Consider the following 23,672-nt stretch of genomic DNA (forward strand, 5'->3'; position numbering starts at 1 on the left):
TGAGCATGAAACTGAGTATCAGCATTGTTTTTCTCCCTTAAGTTATGAACATTTTTCCAGTCACGACCATGGATAGGGAGGTCATTCAAGGTCTCAAGATTCTATTTTACTGTTATGATGAATAAGTGAACTGTATTAATACTATTAATCAATTTTGCTGCTCTTTTTGGTATCAGCTTAAGTAAAAATGAAGTCCTGAAAGATGCTATGCACCTGATTCAGCAAGGTACTTAATTTCATAGTAATTCTAAAGATGGGACCTCTCACTGTGAGGATCACGGATTTTGAAAAGGGAGGCGCAGATGGTGTGGTCCATCATCACATGACACAACACATTTTTCTCCAGTTAAAAAAATCTAGAAGCTCTACCAATATGCTAAGAGCCTAGTGTAATATTATTCAGTGTATGATCAAACCAAAAACAAATATAACTTTACTGGAATTTGCTAGATAATAAATTGAGCTTAAAAAACACAACTAAGCAAAAAAAGGTCAAAAGATATTGTCTTTAGTCCTGTAAACATTATAGTTAAATTTAAAAAAAACAAATAAGTGTCATAAAACAATATCTAGCTTCTTAACAATATATTGAATCCTTCATTGTAGGTCATTTCCACATCTGAGTTAATGTTCACCAGAATTAGGGTTTTTAGCTAGTGTTAAAAACAGTTGGTAGGACTGTGAAAGAGAAGAGAGATGTTACCAGAAATGACTAATAGACAACAGAATTACAGAAGAAAGGATACCTTGAATAACAGAACATCAAAACACTACAAAGCAGAGAAGGTCGTTAACACCTGTTGGATAAAGAAGGATTAGCAGGAACTAGACCAGGCAATTGTTTCAGCTGGAAGGCCATTTAAATGAGTTTTGGTGAGCTGTCAGGGGCTGCAAGGGTAGCCCCCACCTTGACCTGGTGCCCCACTCGCTGTTCACCCTCTTGGGGCCAGAAGTCCCACCCCAACCCCTCATGTTTGCCACTGGAATTCTCTACCTTTGCCCCGAGAAGTACTCCTTTTGGGGAAGGGAGTTTGCCATCTTGGAACCAGGAAAAAAACAAATTATATACTAAAAATCAAGCATCTACAATAACAAATTTTAATTTTGTTTCAAAAAATATTTTGCCCTGATTTATCTGTATTTGTATAGTGTATATAAAGGTAATTGCATAATAGCTGAAAATGAAGTCTTACTCTTGTATACTGGGGGGGGAGGGATGGGGTTTGTGGGGGATTGTGAGGTATGTGTATGGGTGTTTGTGTATGTGGCATGTGGGGGAGGGTGTGGATGTGTGGGATTTGTCAGGGGGGTGTCGGAGGTGTGCATAGGTGTTGGGGGGGTGGGTAGGTGGGTATGGGGTTCATGGGAGCTGTGGGGGTGTGGATGTGAGGGGGTGGGGGGCCAGTGGGTATGGGGGGGTTGTGGGGGTGTGGGTGTATGTATATGGTGGGGGGGTGTGGGGGCCCCCCATACAAACACCCCTCCCCCATTGCACACAGCTCCTGCAGTCAGCAGCAACAGTAAGCAGAATCCCCCCGGTGATGTGCAGTCCCTGCAAGGCCCAGGATTGCAAATGGCTGGGCTGTCAGCTCCATCACACAGGATGTACATGCCCAAGCCCGATGCCACCAGGGGGAGCTGATAAAGCTGATGGTGCAGGTCATGGAGCTTTGCTGGGGCAGCAAGGAGAGGGGCAGCACTGGCCCAGCTCCATAGAATGGAGCTCCCCACCATTCCCTATGACCTGCATGTAGTAGTGAGTAGGGCCAGGCTGCTGGCTCCACCACATGGGGCTCTCCCTAGAGGTGCACAGCTCAGGCAGAGAACCCAGGACCTACATGCAAGCCCCACATAATGGAGCCAGGTGGACCCTCTGCCCCCACCAACCCAGGCTCCATGTTCCTGTTGCCCCAGCCCCAGGGCACCGGTGCAGGCCCCGCACTCCCACACACATGCCACTTTGCTCCCACCCACCTGCCACCACCACCACCACCACTTCTACCCCCTACCACCGCCATTTCCTCTGCCCCCATCCACCACCACTGCCGCCATTCCCCAGCCACTTGCCTAACTTCCTGCCTGCCCACCACCCCCCTCACCTGCTATCACCACCACTCCCCACCATCGCTGCCCACCAAAGCCACCATTTCTCCACCCACCACCACTTCCCTACATGCAGGTCTGGGGTCAGGGCCATCCTGCAAGCGAGGGTAGCAGCTCAGCATGTGCTTCCCCCGCAGGAATGAGCAGGGCTTAGTATTATGAACGCACAGCTGGGGTAGTCCATGGGCCAGGCTGCATAGAGAGAATTGGTAGGTAACCGCCCATAGGCCAAAAGAAATTGCCTGACAGGCCAAATCCAGCCCATAGGCCATATTTTGCTCACCCCTAAACTAGATGGATTATACTGAGCCATGTAGTTACTAGACTCCCTTAGTGCTACTTGAATAGAAATGTAGCTGTTCCTCTCAGGCAGTTGGTTTTAAATTTTGTTGGAGAAGGAATCAAAGGGGCGAGAGATGGAGATGGTGTAATTGCACCACTGGATCCACCCCTGTATCTCTCCCACTGACTCAGTATTACTCACATGTTTAATTAAGTAGATGCTTAAGTATCTTGCTGAATCAAAGCTGGAGAAGTCAGCACCCTGATCAAGCCACAAGGCTCATTCTAAAACTGTGGATATGGGTATCTTATTTCTCAATACAGCAGGTATTCGGATACCGCAGCTAAACTCCTAAATTAAGTACAGTCATTCAAAAAGCCCAAGGTAGAATCCATCTACTTGGTTATATGGTTTCCTGTAATCAGCCTAAACTAGACTGGCAGAGAACAATATATGCATTCACCTTTTGGTGGAGGGGGGAAACAGGTTTTCTGCAGTGGCCAAGTCCTGCAGGTTACCCATGCTCCTGCATGCCTCCCAGCGTGCCCTGCCTGCTGGAGAGTGCTGAGCACAATGGAGTGACCAAGCCACCTCTGTTTGACCACCAGGAACAGGCAAACATGCCCTTGCACCATGCCCCCACCCCCCACTACTCTAGGACCCTGTAGCTGTGGGCCAAAAAAGACTTACAGCACCCATGGCCCATGAACCTGCCTGCACTGGCTGAGCTGCAGAGGTAACAAGGTTGCCTCCATGCAGACTCAGTCCTTATGTATAGCCCCCTGCCATCTCGATGCACCAGAGGCAAGCCACACACACCAGCTCTTGCTCCAGGGGTATGGGGTCCATGCTGGGGTCCAGGTGGCACGGCTCCTGTCTCTGGCCTCTGAGATGTGGTGTGTGGGAGCCAGTTAGGCTCCTTGAGGCTGTGCCAAAGCATGGGACCATGGGGGTCCCTGGCTGGCTGGGTGTGTGGGAGCCAGAGTGAGGCTCTATGAGGTTGTGCCCAAGCAGAGGGCCATAGAGCATCTCTAGCTGGGTGTGAAGCCATGGGACTTTGGCTGAGCATAGGGGCATGGGGTTCCCTGGTTGAGTATGCAGGAGCTAGGGTCAGGCTCTGTGGGGCTGTGCCTGAGAATGAGGGTTCTCCCAAGCTCAGTGTCATGTTTGTGTGTACATTGAGAGTCGCTTCATGACAGGGTCCAGGAGTACAGCATGGGGACATGGGTGCCCAGGTCCTGGGGCTTATGCAGGAAACACAGACACCCTCTGTTGCCTGCCTGTGGCTGACAGATTGTGAGAAACAGCAGGTGGAGCTGGGTCTGTGCTGGCTCAATTCTGGGAGAACTTGGAGGTGGGCCTGAGTGTTAGCACACTCCCCAGCAAGGGCGGGTGTGCGGAGCAGCAAAGGAGGCTGGGATGCTGAAAGACACTGATCTAACTTGAATCAATAAGGGATTTGGTACAGAAGTTCAAATAAATGGTCTAACCTAAACCAATTAGATTTGAGTGCATGTCAAACTAGGTCTATCTTAGTTCAGATTCCACCATTTTTAGACCAGTCTAGACACAGACAGACATGTAGCTCCTGGGTCTAACTCATGGCACTTCACAGAAAGTGCCATGGGTTAGACTGATCATCTCCCCCAACAGACGTTAGCTGTTGGGTCGGGAGGATGGCAGATTGAGCTCCAATTCAGAGCCCATCCAGGGAGTAAGGCTGCTGCATCTCTGCAGCTTCTTCCCCTTGTTCCGCCTCCTCTCTCCCAGCTCCTGTGCTGACTCAAGATGGGAGAGGAAGAAGGCAGGGAAGGGAGGCCTGTTCTGAGGTTTCCCCAGCTACACTGGAGTGTGGAGGGGGGGTGGATTGGAGCCCCCCCTTTGAGGGGGCTCCTATCCACCTGCCCCACCCTCCAGCACCGGCTGGGTAACACCCAGAACAAGCTCCCTCTGTTCTCTTCCTCCCTCCCATTCTGAAAACTGCACCAAGGGCAGTGCTGGGCTGTGTCAGGTGCTCCACTTCGAAGCAATTTCGTCTGAACCCTCATGTAATGAGGGTTCAGATTTTCCCAGGATTGGGTTCTTTTAAAGTGCTCTGCAGCCATACACTTGTGTTTGGTCACAGCTGTAAAGCACTTTCAGGGGCCAGAATGGGCAAAAATTGTTACTTCTGTCTGTGCCTTATGTGAACCTAATTTCTGTACAGTCACAGGTTTAGATTGATTTCCAATCACTTAGACTGGTTTATGTGTAGTGTCTGTACCTGGCCCTAGGGATCATAACATGAGTTGGTATTGTAAGGAATTCTTTCAAAGGAGGATAGTTCACAAATTACTATGTCCATGAGTCACTCATTTATTTAGGGGCTTTTCTGAATACAGCTGGAGCAGAAGCAGCTGCTAGACAGTTAGTTATAAATAGGGCCAAGAATATAAACACAATCAATCAACTCTACTAACTACCATGCAATCACCTATTTTAAACTGCCGTACAATAGTGCACAAAGAATCAATCTCTCTGTTTTGTTAAAAACAATACACATTATATTTACCCACATGGTGCTACAAAAAAAAAAAAACCTGAGATAGAAGTGAAATACAAACTGATAAAGTGATATCTGCCTGAGTCTGCAGACACATCAAATTGGTGTTAGAAGCGTTAGATTCCTTTACTGAGTACATCAGCTTGATGGTTCTGCTCATCTGTGTGTGTTAGCATAATGTATCAGGGTGTACTTGGTAGCTGTGTTGGTCTAAGACAAAAAGACATACAAAAAACTAGAACTCTTGGTTTTTTGTATGTCTTTTTGTCTCAGACCAACACAGCTACCAAGTACACCCCCGAAACATGGAAGATGCTGAATTTTAGCCGATTTTGGATTTTAAACTTCATTGCAGAACAACAAGGAAGGGGTTTTTTTGCCTCCCTGTCTCCCATCTGACACCTCCAGGGAAGGAATTCTACCTGATCAACACATCAAAGACCTACTCAAAAAAGCTCACAAAGATACTCTCATGGGCCCAAAGGGACAGACTTCCATCTTCAGCTCCCTCTGTGCAAAAATAAAGTTTATGTCCTACCTATGGGGACTTTTTACCATCTTGTACCATCTACCCTTTTCCCAGAGCTAGATGAAGGGACTTTGATCCTTAAAGCTTGCAGAAAAGGACACTTTTCTTGCCATTTTCCAGTTGGTCTAATAAAAGGTATCATTTTGGAACCAAGAGTTCTAGTTTTTTGTATGCCTTAGCATAATGTAGGCTTTAGCAAAGGGGCAGCAGGGCAGTCAGCTATTGTTAAGAATTGCCAGCGGGAGGTGCAAAGAATTCAAACTACTTTCTCCTCAGATTTAAAGTCACCTCTGTCCCTACTGAAAAGGAAGTCTCAGAAAAAGCCTCCTCCAGTGTCCTAAGGCTCAGCTATCCCACAGATTCCACACACTACCACCACTACCACAAGCCTGCTGCTCCCTACTCAGCTGCCAGAAACTCCCCACACAGCTTCTGAAACCCACCATCAACCCAAAGATGTTGGGTAGCATGATGGAAACTTAGGATTTGTGCTAATATAAAATAGATTGCATTGAATATCAAAAACAGTGCAGACTGAAGTGGACTGCAAGAGGATGAAGTCCCACACAGGACACTTGGCCTTAGTTGTAAACAGCTAGTCAAGCAGTCCACTGCCTGGGTCTCTACTGGCAGTATCCTCATAGAGGCTAGGGAGATCTGGGGTTGATGACATTCATCAAAGATCAAAACTCTATTAAATCAAAGGCTGAACCTGATTATCCCTCTCATTTCCATGAGCTTTCAAACCTTGTAACTCTGTGGGCTTCAAGAGCTAGTGCCTAGTTTAACTCCCATGAAGTTTGTCCTTCCATGGAAGTTCAGCTCAGCCCTGATGTTGGTATAACCAAGAGCAGAATCAAATCTGATGCCTCTAGTATTTTGGGCAGGGAGTGCTGCAAGTGTCAATAGTTGAGAAATGAAATGTCATGACGCATCATCTTAGTTAAAGAAAGGTGCTGAGGGTTGTCTAGAGTCCCATTAAGTTCCCTCTGCTCAGAAGGGTGACACCCATAATGTGAAGTCGCTAGAGTAGAGAAATATCCTACAGTGTCTTAGGAACTTTATTTTGCTAACTTCTTTCCTCTTTGTCAGTAAATCAGAAGAAAAGTCATATCAGGCCATCCAGCTGACCCTTGCCCCTGGTTTTTGGTTTTTTTCAGGCCAGGGTTTGCCTGTTCTACCTACTGGGAAAGAATACTGTGCTCCTGTTAAAGCATACAACAGCCAAGCTGAAGACTGCTGAGATGTAAGGCAGTATATCCAAGCAATCCTTTCATCAAAACCTTGTATTAATCTCTGATAACTGAAGTGGGCATTTGCCCAGCCCATCTTGTACTGATATTTACTTTGTCTTTTATTGTAAGCTCCCCTGAGCATTTTTTGGGAAGGGCAATATATAAACCTGATAAAATAAACAAATAAAACAATATAAATTCATTTTTACTGTAGCAAGACTATTATTTCTTCCACCACTACCCATCAAAAAGAAGTGAAGAAAAGTTGATGTCTGGATTCATTGGTTATCAACTGCAGTTCCAACTCAACTGTTCTAAGCCTTGAAGAGTCATGAAAACATCGATTCCCACAACATTTTCACTTAAAAAAATATTGGCATAACCATCCCGTGAAAATAATATTTGTTCCTGTAAAACCTTTCTGGTTTTGATTGTGATCTAAAACCAAAAGCACAGTGTTGGATTTCAAGTTAGAAAGTCATGCTCCCATCCCGCACTTACATTCAGAAGATGTCAGATTCAAAATTCCAGATTTAGTAAAGCTCTAAATAATATTGTACTATAACACAATATTGAGTCCCCTGATTTGAAAGATGCATTACTGTAACATTAGAATGTCAGGCAATTGTACCAGGCAATTTCCCATGTTTATTTTTATAGGGTGATTCACTTCTGTGACCAAAATAAGAGGTTTGTCATGAGAAATATTTTTCGTTCTGTTTTACATATAATAATCTCACTAAAACAATGTATTAGAATACATTCCTAGAATCAAACATACATATGTGTTTTCTTGTTTTCACGGATGTGCTAAAAATAGTGGCATGTATCTTCAGCAGTATGGGCTTGGAACAAATTCTGAAATTGTATCCACTGTTAATATCTACCAAAGCAATCCCTTTGATTCATTTAATTTGTTTTTAATTATGCTTTAAAATATATCAAACCACAAAACTAAGATTTTTCCTAATGTAACAAAAAACCCACTACTTTCTGAATATGAAGGATAAGAAGATGCAATATAAAAAAAATGTTCAAGTGTATTGCACTCACTACATAGCAAGGAGAAATGGAGTCATGATCCTGCTGGAACCAAGAGCAAAAAAAGTCTCATGTTCACTGATATTTATAGACTATTTTGAGACTTATGGACTCCTAACGCGAATCCTCTTCTCTCAGCGGTGGGAGTCAGGAGTAAGTTCATTAAGACAATGGAATTTGTAGCAGGTTCATCATCACTGCTTCAGTTTCCCCAGTGGTGCTTTATTGGTTTTCATCCTGGAGAGCATCTTCTTTTAGCAATGGTAGAAAATGTGTGCCTTTGTTTCTACCCTGAAAAAGCAACAGAAGCACCCTAATATGACAATCCTTCAGCCTCAGTGAGGTTGAGTTACTTAATAATTCCTTCTTCTAGGGCTACAACTTTCATCTCATTGATACAAGAACAGATAAGAGAGTATCAGTTTGCCTTTAACAGGTTAAGTATTTTTTCCATGATCCATGACCCTTCTCAGTGCATACAGCTCATTCTTTCCATGGGCCATGCTTTAGTCTTCCCAACACTCACATAAGCACTGAGAAGCCTTTCTCTAACAATCCCATCAAGCCCTAGTCACATGACCCCCCAAAACAAGTAGCTAGCACTCCATTATGACCCAAATCTTCAATAGTGGAGTCACTTAGCTTCTCTCTTTTCACCACCTGCACCCCACCAGGATCATTATATTCCTGCTTGTTGCTAGGACTCTTCCCAAGCCCTCGCTCTCATGGATGAAGTTTGGCACAACTTGAACCTCTCTGGGATTTTTCACTGCGTATCTTGAAATGTTTTGCACGCGAGTGTGGCCATTTGTTTCCCTGGGGACAAGAGGGAGCTTCACACCCTGTGCCGCTGCTATTGTCCCCAGGGAATGCCTGTGCAACGTGCCCTCTGGCACATGGCAGGTTACCCCGGGTGGGGTAGGGGAGGCTAGGGCCAGCACTGGGCTGGCCCCAGAAACTTTACCTGGGATCCTGGAGGCCTCCTGGGGCTGCAGCAGTGGTGATTCTGCCACTTGGAGCCTAGCCAGCAGCTAGAGCACAGCTCCAGACAGCCAGGCTCCAGTTCTGGGTAGCACACACTGCCCCTACGTGTGCTGCCCTGCTTTTTTTTCTTTTTTTTTTGCGTGGGTTTTTTTTACCCTGGGATCTCCCGGGATCAAAAAACACCCCCACACTAGTTCCTTGCAGTGTGGAGAACAGCTGAATGTGCAGTATGTGGTACCACAGATATGTTTGCAGCACCACATACCACTTGGCCTTGGTCATCTGAATGCCGCTTAATAGTCCCAGTCCACAGTCACGTGGTTACTGAACTACACCTCCTTTCAGTCTCTCCAGAATACAACTGCTATCTGCTACTCAGGGCAAGTGCGTCACTAGCAAAGATTTTAGCAACATTAGACTTCTGTTGAACCTATGTTAGGAATAAGAAAAACAAGCCCAATGTATTATGTTATTAACTCTGAGCATACGTGATATCTAGATGATATATGGTGATAGCAACTGTGCGTAGCAACTGTGAATCCACAAACTATTTTGCACATTACTATTTTGTTTATATGTATAGGAGATAAAAATAATACCATAGGCCACAAAAACAAGGAGAGCCTGATTGTCACAATACTCTTACACTGACCTGTAAGATTGTGCCAGTACATACAGAGCGTGACCCAAAGCTCATGCTTCCCAACAAGCCAGTAAGAAGGCTGTTTATCAATGTTAGAAGAAGAACTGTGAAAAAAGAGCTGTAAGGAAGCAGGAATCCCAGGGAAGTTTAAAGTGTACCAACCTTGTCCAGGACATAGAGATATTGGGAATAGTCCAAAAAAGTCATGTCAAGTCCACACAAGCAAGGAGAGTCCAATTGCCATCATATCTGACAATGACATTAAGCTATAAACAGATGTTGCATTTGTCCCTGTATCAGTTGTGCCTGTGTTCATCCCAGAACAAAAAATATCCTGGGATTTGTGTGTATACACATCGCCCTTTTCATCAGGGTTTAGTGAACAGCTGAATGCAGTACCGCTTTTCTGACATTGATTTAATGATGCAATTCTGGAATAACTGCAATACAGCCATACTTTGCAAAATCTGAGGATAAACTGGTCCTACTTTTTACCTGAGAAACTTTTTAGGATTAATCCTCGGACAATGGATGTGGACATCTGTTCAACTGCATTTTTTCCCAGGAAAATATGGTTTATCCCAGTATAACTGTGACTCCTGTTTGCAGCCTTATTGTGCCAATGCATGCAGAGCATGACCCAAAGCTTGTGCTTCCCAAAAAACAGTAAGAAGGAAGTCATAGCAGTTTTACTTTTGTTTATTTTTTCCATAAAGTACTCAAAGCTTGGCTTTAGAGATAGCCAAAAAATTTTAGCAAAACATTTTCCCTCAAAATTTAGATTCAATGAAACCCAAACTATTCATAGGAAACAATTAATTTCAACACGCTTTCTACCTAAGAAAAGTCTTAACATACATGAAACAACCTCTTTCAGCATTTTCAAAAGAAAAAGTTTGATTTATTCTGATTTATTTGGTTTAAATCAACTTTTCACCTTGAAAGAGAACATCAATTATACTAATAATATGTTTAAACAGGCTGATACAAAATGAAACATTTTGAAATTATTTAAATGAATTATTTCAGTCCAAAATCATGTTTTCTATAATTTTTCGGGGGGTTCCTGGTTCAGAAACATTTTTAATATATTTTAATTTGCCTCTTTCCTGCCTCCCCCCCCAATTCAAGACTGCAAATAGTTTTCTTGTCTGACTAGGATTTTTAAAATGTTAAACCTGATTTTTCAGTCTTTTCCACCACCACAAAATTTTGCCAGCAGTGGGTGCTTCTACACAAGACACTAAATGCATAGTAGACTAATTCTGCTGTGCATTAGCACATCATGGCAAAAGTCATGCTAATGCACAGTTGAATTAATCTACTGCTCATTAGTGTCACTAAAAAGGTGTATGCTGGTGCTACTGTGCAGGCACCAGTTACTGCTCACTGAGTTAGTACCCGTTATTACAGGTACTAAAATTAATGCACAGTAATTACAGTGTATTAATGCACGTGTAGATGTGCCCATAGACATAAATTAGGAATGTGAAAAAATACAAAAATATCCCCCCCACCAAACAACATATCTACATCACCAAAACCTCTTCTGCAAATCCAGCTTATACTTGCAAAAGAGCCCTTTTCCCAACACAACATTTATTGTTCAAGGACTGGTTGATCTATAATGGCAAAAGAACTTCTGTAGTGATATACACTGTCTTCCCTGTGTATGGGTATGGGTCTGGTATGGGTATATCAGTATAGCTAGAACAGCAAAGGCTTTGTAACACAGATTAATTCACAGTTACGTTTACTAGATAAAAAGTTCAATGATTTTCACCTCAAGAGCTTTCAGCCAACAGAAGGATAGCATAATATTACTACTAAAGGTAACATCACTTAACCATGGTAGTTTTTATAGCAGGAGTCATAGAGAATGTGATCATCAAAGTTACAAAAGTATTTCCATTTTAGGCCAGGTTTTCAGCTACCATAACTTTCCAAAGTTTCTCTCCCACTGGGCTTACATTTCCTGTAGTTGGCCTCTGCCTCACATTTTTGAAGATTTTAACAAAAATGGTTCAACTATTTTCAGTTAACTGACAATAGGAAAAAAAATACACTTTGCCCATTATATGGAAATTCTTGCAAGTTTCTGTCTTAATAGCTCCAGAGCGGAAAACTGCTGGGAAGAGGACACTGAAATTTTGCATGAAAATAATCCTTATCAATTAAAAGTTCTTTTGAGTGTACCATAGTGAAAGTTGATTTTTATTTCACCGAATTAAAAATTACACTTCGGGCATGCTTGGTGCATGGATTTTATAGTAAGGCAATGAAATGAACCAGTAAGGAAGGCTGCAGAATATATATATTTTTAGGCTGTGTACTACAACAAGATCAGAAGTGTCAACAGTTCTTTAGAAGCGCACACTCAAATTACGTGTATTCTGTTTGTGTGTGAGACAGCATCTGTGTGAAATGCTTTAGAAGATTTGGCACTTGGGAGGGGGGAAACTTAGGAAGGGAACACATCATGGTAGTAAAACTAGACAGTGTCTGTACAGTGTACTATGTACTCTACCTTATACTGTACCCTGCAATGTTTTCAAAATACAATTACAACTGGAAACACAATTTTTATTACAAAACAGTAGATTGCCTATTTTGGTTTATTTATTATGTTTATACTAATAAAGTTATAAATCCACAGATTTTAAAGCCAAAAAGGACCATTAGATCATCTAAACTGACCTATTAAATAACACGGGCCCTAGAATATTGCTGGCCTACCAGTACACTGAGCCCAATATTTCATTTTGGCTAAAATATCTTCCAGTAAAATAACTAGTCTTCATCTGAAGACATAAAGAAACAGATTGTCCTCTGCTTCCCTGGCTAGCGTGTTCCAGCGGTTAACCACCTTGACTTTAAGATATTAATGAGCATACTATTAATCAGAAATGATACCGTTTTATAAGAATAGCAAATTGATAAACACTTGATAGCAAAAAGTCAATCAGGAATAACTGTAAATCTTTATATTTTGATGTTTTGGATAATAGCTGTATATACAAATGCCTTTCTCTCCAGTTTTATTTGTCATAACAGCAGCAGTAACTTTTAGATGTAGATTTTCTTTTTTCCTTTTTTTTTTGTAAGCATTCCTTTTGTAGACTGTTGTACATTTGTTTGTCATCACTTGGATCTTTAGAAGCTTATAAAGTTTGAAGGTAAATCCCTGTTCTGGTTTCCATCTCTTGTAGGCCCACAGTGCTGTCAAGCAATGACTTCAGTGCTTTCTTCTCATCTGTTCCATAAGTTTCATGCCACCCTCTCTCCTGATAAAGGGGAAGGTTTCTTCTCAAACTGAAATTATTCCCAGCTGGATGTACTGCTAACAAAATCATGAAAACTCCTGCACTTGCACAATAAAAGGAATCAAAACTGCAACATAAGCAGTTCCGTAATTCCTAGGATGCCATAAAGTGCATTTCCAGACACAAGGATAGTACTTATATAACATTTTACAACTTCAAAGCACTAAGGTATTATTCAGTAGTGAAGATTAATAATAATATGCATTATAAACATTACTTTACAAATGCTCAGATATCGCAAAGATAGACACAGCAAAAATATCTGCATAGATAAAATAGAAAATTGTATGACACTTAAACACAGAAAGGACCAAGACTATTTATGAGGTAGGGCAATGTTGTGGTTACTGGAATTCACTGAGCCACAACCAACTTTGGAGCACTAAACAAGTCACTTTGTGCCTCTACTCTCTAATTCTAAAGACAGAATAAATAAACAGGTTTGTCAAAAATAATTTTAACAAAAATGGCTTTTTGACCAAAACAAAAACTTTTATAGATTTTGTTTTCATTTAGGACATTTGCTGAATTCAAAAAAAGAACACTGGGGGGTGGCTTCCCCTCCCCCCTTCACCCCCCCCCCAAAATCTTTGAAAACTGAAGGATTCTTGTAGTTATTTGCTTGTTTTGAAAAAATAATAAACTTTGTAAAAAAATTAAAATGTGGGTATGTGTGCATGCACATGTGTGTATATGTTTTTTCCAAACTTTTGAACTAAAAATAATAATAATTGGCATGTTACAGCCAGTTCTAATACTTAATACTTGTGGCCTTGACACACAACACATTAGCGCAAATATAACATGTAATTTTTTTGCTTACCGATATACGTAACATCAATGTTTGCAGCAGTTTTCCAAAGGTATTACAGTGCCTTACCATGAGGTGGCACGGAACTACTAGTAGCCCATTAGCATCAAGTGCATGGATATTATAGGATGGAAGCAAACACATGACACCTACACCAGCGTAAATTATACCAAGGTAGCTTTATACCTGGTTTTTCCCAAGATAACTCTAGACTGGATTGTAGTAAATTATACTGGGATAGGGGTACATGTTGTGTGTCCACAACTTGTTTACACCAGTCCAAGAGCAGGTTGCACCACAGGAAATAATTTAACAACGAAAAAAAATGGAAAAAAGTAAGGACTTAGCAAAAAAGAATGTGCATTTATTACTACGGGCATGAACAATACTTAATAAAATGGGGCACCAGTCTCAGTTGCAGCATCTTGGTATGAATGGAATATAAATAATTAAGAATAATAGATAGTTTTATTTCATCCGACTTTCACATGACTCAAGCACTCTGTCACTGGGATCCTTGGAAGTCTCACTGTGTGGGACTCTATCCTAAAAGGTACTTAAGCCTTTCATTGGAAGGTGTAGCTTCTCAACAGCTCACAAAATCATCTTCTATTGTAACACTCATTGCCAGGCCTAACAGCAAAAAACAGGCCCTGTCCCTTTGTTCATGTAAGTTATCCCTCGCCCAGTAACTGTTCCCACTGAAGATCGGTATCAATGCCCACATGGACTAGAAGCCTGGGACTACATCTCCCTCTGTGTTTGGGACAGTAAAGTCAAAACTTAATAAACAAACAGTAATATTAAACAACAGTGCCATAGCAATGAAGTTTGGCACCCCGGGCAAAGCCCGCAGCAGCAGCCTGCCCTCACCCTGCACACAGATCTCGGGGGTACACCCCCCTATGCTTGCCCAGGAGTGTTAAATGATATCAAGAAAGCCACCAACAGCTTTACATTTCCCTCCCATATCTTGATAGCACTGTCTTGTCAGAAAAAAATAGTTTATCTGATTAGATTAGACTAAACAAGATGAGTCATTCATGACTAATTTTAGGCCAAAGAGACACAAACAAACAACTGATAAATCATGAGCAGAAAATTATTCATTAAAATTTAGCTCTCACCCTTGGACTCCTTTGCTATTAATGTGCACACTGCATAGGTATACAATATTTTCTAATGTCTATATGATTCTCCCTTGTACTTCCTAGGAGTTTAGACATCTATCAAAGATCAGCTTAACCTTTTTCTGAACTAAAACGTTGACGTGTTATTTGTTATCAGCAAGATCCTGAACATATCCAACCCAAACTGGCTTTTGGAGACAGAGTTACTCTAAACCACTTACTTACAGACTGAATGCAAGCAGAGAAAGATTTCTGGCACAGTATTTTACTTCTGACTTGTGGCATATGACTTTTTTAACCCGATATTAAAAACAGAAATTGTAATATTCCAAATGCAGACTGCATTTTTTTTTGAAAGCTGATACCAAACATAACAGTAAATGAACCCCTCTGAAAGGTTAGAGCTGCTTTCATATAAAACATTTTCTACCAGGAAATGGAAGTGGAATGTTGTACTAAGCATTTAACTTGAAAGAACTGTGCACAGACTCCAATGGCTGCATTATTCTTTAAAACAAAAAAAGCAAAGGTTTTTATAAGAGTGGGTAGCTCTAGTTTCATAGAAAGAATATTATGGTGACATGGTAAAATGAATCCAAGCCCAGTGTTTGGGTACTTTTCTTAACCCTTTAATAACGTCTGTGCCGTGCCACAGCAATCTTAGTGAAGAAGCCATTCCAAGTAATGAAAATTCAGATCATTATTATTATTTTGTTTCTTACTTGTATCACAACAGTGAATTGAAGCTTCATCTGAGATTGTATACTAGCTAATGGACAAGTCTAGTGAGAGAGAGTCTGTGTTCCATGCAAAGAGAGACAAAACAGGCACAGAATAGGTAAGTCAGAGGCATCAGGTGACGTGACTTGCCTAAAGTCACAAAACAGATTAGTGAGAAAAACAAAATTTGGAACTCTTAACTGAGTGCAACACTCCCTCTACTAGACCATGCATTTTCCTACTTACTTAAAAGGAGTCCCTGTTTTCTAGAAACATTTGCATTGCTTGCTAGTACTGAGAGAGTTACTTTACTTAGGCTTCTGTGCTCAACATCATTATTTTAATCCAGAATGTAAAAAAAAAAAGTCATAAAAATGAGCTTGACACACAGTGCTATTTGCTGATATGCCAGATTCCAAGTCCAGTGTCATTAAGTGTGACACAGCATTATTATTAAACCTCTTGCATATCAAATCAGAGGTGATTTAATCTGGCTTTCTGCCATCCCACTTGCTGTCATGTTGACACCGTGTAAATAAAGCATCACTTTGTGGGCATACTATTTTTGCGCCACACGCCGAGAGGAACAGACAACACATGGTATTATTAGCCACATCGCAGGCACCTTGGAAATGTGTGAGATGAACATCAACATTAATTCAAACATGCTGTGATCTCCAGCTCCAAAATACTTCATTAGGCTGAAAAGAAATCCACATTTCCACAGTGATTAGAAACAGAGATTGATGATTTACATCTCACACCCTTTAAATGTCAGCCTTCTAATTAAGGCTATTGGCTAATAACAAAGTTTGGAGATTGACACAAAGAACTTTAAACATCAGAAGGATTTTCCACCAATTCAGTTGTTCAGAAAAAGAGTCACAGTTTTAGAGGAAACTTGTAGACCGACCAAAACAAAATCACAACTCAAGGCTGCAAATTTTCAACTATTTAATTAAAATCAGCCATTGCCTCCCCTGCTAACTTTACACTAGCTAGTCTACTGTTCTGATCATGTAGGGATATAAATCTATTGATGTCACCAGGGCACGCTCATTAAACCAAAGTGAAATTGTGGTTTCAACTGGGGAACACTGTGAAATGAAGATAGCGCAACTGATCTGCGTCACCTACTTCTTACGTAACTTGTCTTTTTCATCTAAATGTCACATGCCCATAAACTATAGGAAAACAGGCTGCAATATCTTATGCATTCTGTTTTTCATAGCACCTCAACAGGATTATGTCTTTATCTAAGTCAGTGGATCTCAACCACACGTTCATGTACTGCTACTTCAGAATCTTGTGACTGGTATTGTAGCTGCTATGTAGAGGAAGTGGCTGACATGAGGCACATTTTGCCTTTCCATCAGGCACAGCCACAGAAATCCTGCTTTTCTCTCTCCTGCTAAGAAGTGCTGCTACTCTGATGTAGCAACTCAGTACCAGCAACCTTGGCTTTTCCATCCAAAAGCAATGGATGCAAAATTACAAAACAGAAAATAAATATAACCAGGTTAATGAAAAGGTAAATAGGAGTTTTCTCTCACTAAGGGTCGAGGCTTGAAAAAGCTGTTGTAATCCGCTCCCCGCCAGCTGTGTAGAATGTCTACATTAAGATGTAAGGTTTCCTATTCTAGACAAGTTTTCACTTTATAAGTTTGATAGTCACCCTTTGAATTCACAAAGCTTTAAATGAGGAAATCGCTTTCCTAAAACTTCTAAACTTTGCACACAGATGATCCTTTTTTAAAGAGAATCAGCATTTTCCATTCTAACTTCTCTGCCCCACACAAACACTTTGGATAAGTCAAAAGGAAAGGAAGCTTCTTTTCCATCTCCCCAGAAACAGTTGATTTTAAGGAGAGCAAATACAGATTTAGTTTTATTTATGCAAAAAGATGAAGACATTGAAGAATATTTCTAAACTCGCCCCAATCACACAACATGATCTACATTTTGAATGCCCCAAGAGGAACTGCTATACTGTTTTATCTGTTAAAAGACTGGGAATCTTGTGGTTCTTTCCAAGGGATCTTATTTGTAAAGAATCTTTCCTAGGATACTTTATTCACAATAAGTAATTTAGCAAAGGAAAGAATATTAGACCCATGTCCCAATTACTTAACTAAACCTTTTCTCATTCTGCTTCCTTCCAGGATGGAAGCTTAACTCTCTGCACCTCTGTAATTACACAGACATACATAAGTCAAGTTCTTTCCTGATCAGAAAGAGTTGCAACAACCTAAGTACAAAGGAAGGAAGAGAGCATTGCTCTGCAATAGAGTAGGTGGAGGGAACGCTGCTATCTAGAGGGCTGAAGCACTATACCCTACCAGGAATCACAAGACCTGAGTTCTAGTCTCAGTTCTGCCACTCTGAAGAGAAAGGGGAAAAAAAAAAAAAAAAGTCACTTTACCATTCTGTCTAATTTCCCCTCCCACTGTAAAAAGGAACTAACTCTAGCTTGATCTTTCACTAGGGAAAAAATTAATGCATGTTAAATACCCAGGGTACACATAACAATCTGTAGCTCTGGCACGTATTTGCAAATCAGGCTAAAACATCTTACAACTAAATTGCCTTCTCTGTATTAGGCAGACAAGGTTCCTTGGGTGAATTTGATATCTTTTATTAGACCAACCCAAATGGTTGGAGAATAGTTATTAAGCAAGCTTTCGGGTTCAAAAACCCTTCGTCAGGCTCAGGAAGCTGCAGCAGTTGGTGTGTGCTCTTCCTGGATGGAATGAAAAGTAAAGAAGCCAGGGGCTGGGCTGGGCTGGGGAGTCAGTTGCCAGGCAGATTATAATGTATCAAAAATCCAATGTCTATGTTTAGTCCCTGATCTCTAGTATCCAGCAGGTGGATGAAATGGAGCTCATAGGCTCGTCTCTGGGAAGTGTTGTGTAAATTTCCCTTGAGGATCAGGACTGAGAGATTGGAGAGAGAGTGGCCCTCCTGTGAGAAATGTGCCCCCACCGGTAATTGGGTGTTTCTGTCTTTGATAGATTTCCGGTGTGCATTCATTCTGGTGCGCAGTTGTTGTCTGGTCTCTCCTACATATCTTCCATCAGGGCATTTGGTGCACTGGATGAGGTATACTACATTCCTGGAGGTGCAGCTGTAAGATCCTGGGATGCTGATGGCTCTGTTGTGGGGTGTAGTAATAGTGGGGGTGGTGGAGATGTGGGGGCAGGTTTTGCATTTCTTGTCATGGCACGGTCTGGATCCTTTTGGTGTGTTCTGGGGTTGAGGAAGTTTGCTTCTGGTGATGAGGTTGGCGAGGTTCGGTGCTTGTCTGAAGGCTAGGATAGGTGGCTCTGGGAAGATCTTTTTAAGAATAGAGTCTTTTTCTAATATGGGATGCAATTTTTTGAGGATTTTCCGTACAGGCTCAAGGGATGGGTGATGGGTCATAACCAGCGGTGTGCGATTTGTGGGTGTTTTTCTTCTGTACTGCAGCAGTTCTTCACGTGGTATCCAGGTGGCTCTTTCAAACGTGCGATCTACCTCTCTGGAGGAGTGTCCTTGCTGGGTGAAAGCCTTTTTAAGATTGGTGAGGTGGCAATCCCGGGTGTTCTCTTCAGTACAGATGCGGTGGTATCTGAGGGCTTGGCTGTATATCACTGCTTTTTTGGTGTGTTTCGGGTGATTGCTGGTTCTGTGCAGATATGTATGTTAGTCTGTGGGTTTCTTGTATACTGTGGTCTGTATTTTACCCTTCTGGATACTGATCCTTGTGTCTAAAACGGGGATGTTGGTGCTGGAGTATTCTAAAGAAAGTCGGATGGAGGGATGGTGACTGTTGAATTTCTGGTGGAACTCAAGTAGAGATTCCAGGTTCTCACTCCAAATGACGAAGATGTCATCGATATATCGTAAGTACAGCAAGGGTTTGATGGTGCAGTTCTTGAGGAAGTCTTCTTCCAGGTGGCTCATAAGATTTTAACAGTGGCTTATCATATGTTTATACTACAACACATCTTTCCTCCCAGTGTAATTATAGCCAATGCATCCTGCAGTACATAGCTCAGTGGAAAACCAATCCCTCAGCTGTAGCTTCTAGACACTACTGTAATACAAATTAATAGCAGTAGTGAATAGGAAGTTATGTAAGGAGAAAAACAAACTTTGTGAGGGAATACATTTTGCATGGTCCTCATGTGGCTTTGGATTTCACAATCTAAATAGTTTGCCCCTGCACTGGAAATTCCAGGGGGGGGAAGTCAGATGTTTTCTGTATGTGCAAAGAGTGGGTACTGGAGGAAGGATGGTGGCTAAGATCTAGAAAGGGGGAAATATACCATAGTAGACATGTGGGTAAAATGTGGAAAGTTAACAAGAAGTTATGATGTGGTATGACAAAGGTAATGAAGTGTGCTCACCACAAGTAAAAATGGGAGCATTATAACAGGAATGTCAAATGTATTTGGAGCCTTTTACAAGGTCCTTTCAAAACTTCACTACGGCATGTCTTTCTCTCCAGCTCGTCAATGGAAGTTCTGTGAGCACATTAGCTTCAGAGCATTCCCTGAATTACCTGTTGCTTGACATACAATCGCACATTCAAAAGTAGATGAATCATTGCAAACAAGTTCAACACTAGATAAGTCAAACATAAAAACAGTACAACATTCGAAGTCTTATGGATCTTCAAAAGAAGCCAACCCAGAAGGCATCAATACTAACTTATGGACTTATGTGAGAACCCCCATTACATGATAGCTGGCCTTAACTGTTTTCAGCACCACAATGTCAGGTATATTTCATATCTAGTGTTTGTATGTGATGATGAAAAAGTGTTACTAACTAGAGCAAGACCAATATCTGGAGAAACTTGAGCAGCTAACACTGGCAATGAGTGTTTTTTAAGAGGAAATGCTGCTCCGGTGGTTTCTTTTATCTGAAAAAAAAGGGGGGCTCAGCCACTTTCAGAGGTAAATACTTTGATCTTTTAAGCTTTCTTGAGATATTGGGGGAGGCAGTTTGTTTTGTTCTATTTTTAACATGTATATCTACAGAGTAAAGTTCGCAGTGATTTCCTAGAATCAGGTACAAGGAGCAGTGAGGAAAAGGTTATAAAGGCAATAGGAAGAAAAGTGTGATCTGTTTCCAGTGGTGGTTGAGAAAAGCAGTCTGAGGAATGAGGAGCTAGATGCCTGGCAAGAGAAATGTCTCCAGTACTTTGCCTCTGGTACAGAGTGGCTGTGGTACAATATAATGTGTATGTATCTGAATGAAAGAGCAGAGTAATACTTTCCACACCTTTGCTTTCAAGGTTGTATGTTAGGTATGTTTCTGAACCATTATACTAAATAATATTTCTGTGTATGAGTAAATGTTGTATAGTAGAAGGCAGGGTAGATTTATGCTTTATACACTGATCCAAATATATTATATATATAAAAATACAGGGCAGATCCAGGGAGGTGCAGCGCTGCAGTTGCATCCCCCTTTGATTCCTGGTCCACGCAAAGTTTAAAACCAACTCTCTGGCAGTGGCAGCGGCATTTCAGGCAGCACTGAATGGAATCAACTGATTTCATGTCTCAGTATAATCTACCTAGTTCCTGCTAATTTCTCTTTACTTCACAGGTATTAATGGCCCTCTCTCCTTTTTAATTGTCTTGATGTCCCACCAATTAAGCTACCTTTTCTTTTGCCATTCTGTTGTCTGCTAGTGTCTCCTGGTAACAATGCTCATCTGGACACGGCCTAGGAGGTTTTGCCTTCCTCTGTAACAAGGGCATGGCCCTCTACCCAGGACCTCTTGAGCATATATTAACAACATTTTATGTTGGCTGAAGTGGTTCCCCTGCTTTACCTGTGGCAAGTAAGGGTGTTATGTTGTGTCAGGTTTGATGTTAGCCTTATGTAGAGTTTAGATGATGGTTTCAGCACAATCCTCACATGGCGTTTGCTCAGGCTTGTGGGAGCACATATTTCTTACCAAATCTGCTCACAGATTGGACATAAATATTGTCAGGCACTCTCACACCACATCATCTCATTTTCAGAATCTGATGCTAGTATCTTGCTAATACATCCTTACAGTGACAAAACTGGCACTTATGTTTTGTCAGTAACTCTGCCGCAGGGGTATCAAACTTATCCCAGGCCCTGGGCTGATTCTGGACCATAGGGGCTCCTCCTGGGCCAGATCCATGGGGCCACATTCAGGTAGCAGCATGGGGCTGGGACTGAGTGGCTACAGGGAGCTGTGTTTGGGCACTGCAGAGCATGCATCAGCAAGGAGCCAGGGGCATGCAGCAGTGCAGAATTCAGGCTGAGCAACAGCACAGAGATGGAGCTCAGGGTATGCAGTAGTGCAGCTACGGACATGACTATGGGCGGCAGCCCCCAGGCTCCACACTGCTGCCCAAATATGGCTCTATGCTGCTGTATGCCTTTGGCTTCTTGCTGTCACACACCCCTTACACTGTCAACAGGCCAGAGCTCCTCACTGCCACCTGAATGCGACTCCATGCAGCCGCACACCCCCAGCTCTGTGCTGCTGCCCAACAGTATGTATCTTTGGAGAGAGAGCAGCATGGACCCACAGTCATACAGCAGCACACATCTCGGTGGCTGCATGGAGCCAGGGGTTTGCCACTGTGGTCCAGGGACCCCAAATTCTCCTCAACTGCACTTCCAGTCACCCACCAGACTATCACTGGACAGTTCTGTGGACCAGATCCAGCCTGCAGGCCAGATGTTTGACACCCCTGTTCTACACCATTTGGTGTCCCAAGAGTACTAGCCATCAACATACATTATCTTAATTAAATTTTCCATAGTCCAAGCCAAATTAGCCTAAACAAATTCCAAATCTGTGAATCCTTCTAGAAACATAAGTGGCCCTACTACCAGCAGACATCCTCCACCCCAATCTGGGGCCTCAGATGTTTCCAAAACCTATGGCAGGCATCATACTTGCAGGCCCAACACTGGAGGCTTGGGGTTCGGATGCCCCCAAGTTTTGTTTGCCCTTAGCCATAAAGCCGCAGGAGCAAGCTAGGGAGGAGTCTCCCCTTTCCATAAAGCGGGCATAAAGCCAAGACTTTCCCACTCCAGCAGCTAAATGGGAGGTTTACTATACATTACCTTGGCAGGTACTATCCCTGTTCCAGGAGAACGGTATTCCCCAGGAGCGACTAGGAAGACCGCCTCTGTAGTCATGGTGTTTCCCTTGTCAGGCAAGCATAAGACTACACTTGATCTGAGCCCACAAGAGGCCAAGAAGCGCCCTCAAAATACGTATGATCATTACACCAGATCACTTCACCCATCCCAAACTAACTCAGCCAGCCAAAGTGACTGCATTTATTCCTGCTAGAGCTACTCAATGACAGTTACTTTATATCAGTCATGTTGTAGCCAGAGAGTAGATAACTCACACAAAATTCAGAATTGACCTGTCTTTGACAATTTTTTTTATATTTCTCAGGCAAATTACCATTTTGTCTAGATTGCCTGAGCTGTAAACTATTTAACTTTTGCACATTCTTTCTGAAGCAATATATTCTAGAGTCATCTCCCTGTCTCAAATCAATGTGACATCAGCTGGATCCTATCACCATGGGTGGTTTACCAAATTTTCTTTTTCTCTAACACTATCAGATTAACATGGGCTATGGTTCCTTCTTTAAAGAAAGGAAGTCTAATTCTGCAAAGCTACTAGAGCCACATTATATATACATGCATATTTATTACAACAGCCTGTACTACTGTGGCACTCCTTAGTAATTGTAGCAGTTTTTATGATCACAGTACCAGCCTTGTGACAGAAAAAATGTGGAACTTGTGAATAGTCTAGATTGATTTTGGAAGGGGGTAGAAGAATTGTCTTTTTGAAGTGGAGGCTGAGATTCAGGGAACAGCAAACCTCCAGTTCGAAAGTCTCCTTCAGACTACAGGAATTCCTTATGGCTCCTCAGTCACTCTTATCCAAGGCAATACATATAATCATTCGCTGGGCAAGCATATTACATTCAGGCCACTTAGCAACAAAGAAAGTAGTACTCATTGTTGATGTCAAGAAATGGAGTTTATGGCTTTAGTCTTAGAAAGAAAATCTGTCTTGCTGCAATTTCTATGCTTGCTCTTAGATTTTCTTTTTATAATGTACTGTACTTTTTCCATTTGTTACACATCTAATCCCCTACCTAGAGCCTGGTTCTGCAGACCTTGGTAGGAACAGACACAGCTGCTCTTCAGTGGCTTGATTCTTTTCTCTCACAAAGATCTCAACATGCAAGCAATGGCTCCTCTTCTAGAAGAGTTCTCAAACGTGGTGCACAGCAGAAGGCCAACCTGATACCATTC

The sequence above is a fragment of the Alligator sinensis genome, unplaced genomic scaffold, assembly GCF_000455745.1.
Source record: "Alligator sinensis unplaced genomic scaffold, ASM45574v1 scaffold377_1, whole genome shotgun sequence".
Taxonomy (NCBI): domain Eukaryota; kingdom Metazoa; phylum Chordata; order Crocodylia; family Alligatoridae; genus Alligator; species Alligator sinensis.